Source organism: Peromyscus maniculatus, chromosome 5 (assembly GCF_049852395.1).
Source record: "Peromyscus maniculatus bairdii isolate BWxNUB_F1_BW_parent chromosome 5, HU_Pman_BW_mat_3.1, whole genome shotgun sequence".
In the NCBI taxonomy this organism is placed as follows: domain Eukaryota; kingdom Metazoa; phylum Chordata; class Mammalia; order Rodentia; family Cricetidae; genus Peromyscus; species Peromyscus maniculatus.
The window spans coordinates 108,121,780-108,127,779 of NC_134856.1; positions in this window are offsets into that span (position 1 = coordinate 108,121,780).

Genomic DNA, 6,000 nt, shown 5'->3' on the forward strand with positions numbered 1-6,000 from the left:
CTTTGCTTTTTTTCCTCTCTAAGTCTGAGTACCCTCTTTCATGCTTTGACCCATCTTCTACTGTATAGTCCAAAGTCCGGGACATTTAGCCAATTTATAACTGCTAGATGCAGAAGGAAACATCAAGACAGCTGTATGGATAATGGGAATTGGATGGCACTTAGTGGTGCTCATTTTTTGAGTTTTAAGTATTCAGGGTAGCGGCTCTCTGTGGGTTTTAAACCATTGCTTTGTAAGGCAGGAGTCATTTCTGTCACTTGTCCAGCTCTTAGTGCATGCCTGGCAGAGTTTGTGCCAGAACTACCAAATGGACAAAGGGCACTATGCTAATTTATGTAAATGTGAGTCAATCTGGATTTCCATTTTGCTTTTATACACATACTTGGGTAACTTTCAGAAGGGACCTCCTCAAATATTCTCTCTTCCTTCTCTCTCTCTTCTTTCCTCTTTCTTTCTCTCTCCTATCTTCCTCTCTCTTCAATGTACTATAAGAAGGAAACAGGCAACAGGTAATAGACTCACAACTGTCCATGATAACAGCCCTTATTTATTTTATATTTGAAAGCACATTAGGCACACATAAAAACACATGGGCATTTTGAAAATGTGAATTTTTCCTTTATTTAGAGTTTGCTTTCTTGAGTATCTGAAAAAAAGTTGAGCAAAACACACTGATTATCACTTCTACTCAGAACCCAAATGATAGTCACTGTGTCAGGAGTAAATTCCCCGTATATTTAAAACCCTTCCAACTATCAATCACCCTGAGATAAGAGGCCAAACAAAATAGTATGTACAGGCTCTAAAACCAACATTTGTTAACCTGGAACAAAGAGGTGTCCAGGGGACTATCTCATCTGTCTTTACATCTCTTACCAAAGGTATCATTGATATGTAAGTTATTGAATAACAACTGACTTAACTTTATTCTTCTCTGGAAAATTCTCAGTTATTAAAGACCAATTTATTATACCTGAAGTCACATAGGTGTTGTCAGTGTGATTTCAGCCCAGTCTTCCTACTTAAGGTGTTTCGAAATGGAAACTAATGGCGTATCTTAATCAAAGCCCAAAGTCCCAGTGTTAAACTAGAACGCAAAAATAAGGTTGTGCTTAAAACAGAACATTATAATTATATAATATGACATTATCCCACATACTTATCTTCACCATAATATTTGGAATCCATAACTATTGTCTAGGTTCCATCCTGTCCCATGACCTAAGGGCTATACCCATACTTACATATTTACATATATACGTGAACACAGTATGTGCTAGGATCCACATCTGGGGAGAACACATGGGTTATATAAGAGAATATACAGCTAATTTCTTTTCTTGTCAGTGTCTCTGCATTTTGTACTGAATATATGAATTCTATTTTCTGTGTACTAAAGTAGCAAGAAACATGTTTGCATTCCAAAAGAATCCAGCATGTGTTGTTCCTTTGAGGTGATGGTTGTAAAAGTCAGGTTTGCTTAATCCCATTGCTACTGTCAATAAAACTCAGGCACAACAAGTCACTGAACACATGTCACAGTGTGTTTACAATGTAACTACATAACTCACTTAGAAAAAGTGATTTCTTTTCAGGCTTGTGAGTTGGGTGGTGGTGTTGGGAGAACATTTTGAAATCTGAAATTCCCCCTTTCTTCTGTTTAAAACTGTATCAAAATTTTCCATTATACTGACAATTGTCATGTAAATCATATTGCCACACATACAATGAAGTATGGTTTAAATTTTAAAAAATTAAAAGTTGGTTTTGCTAGATATAACAAAAATAAAAAGTTAAAAAATAATATCAGAACTATCCATTGTTTCAAGCAGATCCTACACATCACATTATAATTCTTTTGGGGAATGTCATTTTGCCTCACTAATTCCAAAAGGGATCTTCAGTTCTCACAGTTCCCTCTTATTAACCTTTACTTATCATATTCATCATGGCTCCATGCTTAATATTACAAGGCTTTGAATAAATCAAAATGAGGAAAAATGAGATTTTTATACTTAAAAAAATATACTGGGTCTAGCTGAGCATGATGATGAATGTCTTTAATCATTGTCCTGGGAGGAAGAGGCAGGTGAACCTCCCAGAATTTGAGGCTAACTTGATCTGTATAATGAGTTCCAAGACAGACAGGGATAAACAGTGAAACTCTGACTCAGTAAAACAAAATACAGTATCAAGTTGCCCTGAGAAAAGAGATGAAGGCAAGTTGCAATGGATGCATATGTTAAAATTAGAGGATTGCATTTATTTCACAGGGATATTTGAAAACACCTGCAACTTGCATGTTACCTTAAGCAGTTTCCTACTCAAACAGGGTGGGGGCGGATTTCACTGTGTTGACTGTGTGGGGTAGAACAGCAGGGATGTTCAGATTATATAGATCAAAATAACAGGAGAATTGGCATTGTGAAACTCCTATTTTCATCTCTGTTTTCCAGAGCAGAATTTTACTTTGGAATTTTGAAAATATCTTAGTCCTGAGAGATGATTTTTTTAACTTAACAGCTTCTATATGGCCTGAACAGTTTTGAAGACATCATGCATGAAGGATCCTTCTCTAAAAACAGCAGCGATAGAGCCATCCTAACATAGTAACTGTGTACTTGGTATCATTTTGATATTTCCAGCAAAGAGCGGCTAGAACTAAACCCTCTCAGGTCTATTTCATTTTCTTTCTTTTTAGTGTGATTTTTTTAAGCTTTTTTTTTTTTTTTTTCATTTTACGTACCAATCCCAGTTCCCCCTTCCTCCCCTCCTCCCCCCACTGCCACCTCCCCCATCCCACTCTCAATCCACTCCTCAGAGCTGGTAAGGCTTCTCTTTGGAAGTCAACAAAGTTTGGCATACTAAGCTGAGGCAGAACCAAGCCCCTCCCCACTGTGTCAAGGCTGAGCAAGGTATCCCACCCTAGGAAATGTGTTCCAAAAAGCCATTTCATGCACCTGGGTAAAGTCCTGGTACCACTATGAGGGGCTCCCCAAACATATCTAGCCACATAACTATCACCCACATGTAGAGGGTCTAGTTCAATCTCATGCATGTTCCTCGGGTGAAAGGCTAGAGTCCATGTGCTCCCACCAGCTTGGGCCATTTTCTATTCAGGATAAAATGTGATAATCTTGGTATCTGGAACACTACCAGAATATTTGGTACCTGGGACACAGCAATTCAAACATGGAAATGTCTTATTAATGGTGAAAACTGAAACAAAGAGGAAAAGTATAATCTCTTTTAAATATTTCCTAACATGCAGGGAAGCTGAATGTTCTTGAAAAGCCCTAATTGTCACACCTCTTTGCCACTTGTTGTATGTATTTTAGAATAAACACAGTGACAAGATGGAGCATAAGAAGAGGTCTCATAGTACACCTAGGAGGATTGATGTGAAATATTCACATGTAATTTTTTTATTTGTATTTCTAGGAGCAAAGACAATTATCTTGAAAATATGTATGCTTTTTCTGCAGAAAAAAAATGTGCAAAGGGGCTACAGTTAAGCTTCCTTTACATAGTAGTGTATAAAAATTTCCACACTTCAAATAATAGAAAAATGTATTTCTCAAAAAGAATATATATGTATATATGCTGTGTATATGTATATGTATTTATTGTACAAGTGTGTTTATATACTGTGAAAATTGAATTCTTTACCTAAATAAATTCATTTATTTCTGCATCCATATTTGAATAGGTGTGTGAAAACTGATTTTTTCTCTGAAACCAAACAAATAAAAAGTTTGCAGAAGTGGCAATAGTGAGGACAACCAGCCAAGTCACTCCTGTTGCTATTATTATTGCTTTAATGTTCACTTATTTTCTTAGACTCTTGGAAGCAGTGGATAATACACTGTTACTAGCTGATTGACAAAGCATCATTCTGCTGTGGATTATTCCACTGTATAAAAACAGAATAGGAATATTTAAAATATTTTAAAAAATCCATTAGGTTTTCTTTCATAAATCTGAAGAGTGAGAAGGATGTTGGTTCAGCATCATCCTTGCTGTTTAGATATGCAGGTTGCCATGGGTACACAAATCATCTCACAGAGAGGATTATGAAGCTTTGAATCATAATGATGCTCTGAGATCTGCCTGTTTTAAGTGTGACCTGGCCAGTCCTGAATGACCACAGAAGAGGTACACTTTTACCTATTTAATTTCTCAGTGTTTTCAGAGCTTCCTGGAGATACAAATTTAAGTTCCTTTGATGATCAGGGGACCTATTCTGCAGATGAACTGTACCATCTTCCCTTTTGATAGCATCACTTGCCAATCTATTTTGCCTTTTTTCTTCCTTTCATAATAATTGCTCACTGCATAATCTTATCCCATCATGCCTCAGTTCTCTAGCCACCTAAGTTATTCATAGAAAAGTGGACTACTTCCCTCTCATTTATATTTTAAAAGAGGTGAGAGTTCTCTATGCTGAAAAAAAAGGAATAATATTTGAAGAGTAGAACAATACAATAAAATTAAGTTGAGATAAAGTTTTCTGGAAGAGAGTTCCTGGGACATTAAAATCTAAAATCATCAAAATATCAAACATGCATCAGTCTGATAGAACAGTCAGAATTATCACATTGTTCAAGCATGTTTAGAGAGCTATCAGGGCAAAAAGTGAGTGGTAAGGAATTAGCTTCTAAGGTGGGATTGGGCATGCAACTGTGGTAGTGTGTTTGCTGATCAGAAATCAGGTCATAGGCTCAAACTTTAATTTTTAAGATGCATTAGTGTGTGTGTGTGTGTGTGTGTGTGTGTGTGTGTGTGTGTGTGTGTGTGTGTGTGCCTGCTGTGGAGATGGGTTATGATGGTTACTATTATCAGCTTGACAGAATCTAGCATTACCTAGGGGATGGCTCTCTTGGCATGCCTGCTGAGGATATTCTTGCTTTCATTAATTGGTGTGGAAAGAACCATCTTGACTGTGGGTACGACCATTCCCTTGGCAGAGGACTCTGGATTACATGAAATGAAGAAAGCCAGGGGAGCATCAGAAAGCATGTATGGATTTAGCTGTAGAGTGACCAGCTGCTTCAGGGTCTTCCTGCTTTGACTTCCCCACTGTACTTTGATGTGTGAGATAAAATAGTCACTCTCTCCCTTTTGCCAGTGTTTTATCACAGCAACAGGAAAATAAACTAAGATAATGTTTAAGTGGAAAAGACTTCTCCCCTAACTCCAAACTCAACTGCATATTAAAGAGAAGCATAGAAACATAAAAGTAGACCTTCAATCCTTTCAAAGTAAGACGTTATAACTGTTAGAAACTTGTCCTTTCTTATCCACTGCTGCCCTGTCTATGGTGTCCAGTAACAGTGGGTCAAACATATTCGGAGCAAACACTGCATTAATATTTAGCTTCTACAAATCTTAGCTTTTCTTGGCATGAAGGTAATGCAATGTAGTTACTATGGATGTAGCATTTGCTTTATACTAGGTATTATAAATAATCTATAGATTACTTAATATGCATAAGAAGATATTCACAGTTCAAATATTATATCACTTTCTAAAAGGAGGCTGAACTTCCAGGGATACAGGTATCTAAGGGGAGCCTGGGAACCAATCTGCTCCTAGGACAGGAGAGCTCTGATAACTACAAAGCTGATAAAAAAAAATCTATTGCCTTGGCCTGATAAATCCCAATTGTGAGTAAGGGACACTACATCCCTAGGGGAAATTTTTCCCTAAATCCACACATGAATCTTGCTTGTGGAATCCTGTTCTCTGGTCACGATAAGGCCATTGCCCTCTTGAGCACTCAAGAGCTGTGATTCCCTGATGGTGACCTGAACAGCAGTAGGACCTTTCTGTCATGCAGTGGGAGAGGGCTCGTGCTATACAGGCTGTTTGTGGTTACTAGCTGGGAGGAGTTCATGAGGCTCTATCACCCCCGAAATGGGTGCTGCGAGAGAGCATTTCCTTAGGTTTAGTTTCCAGCAGATTGCCATGACACTAAAAGTAATTCCTATTAAAGTCAGT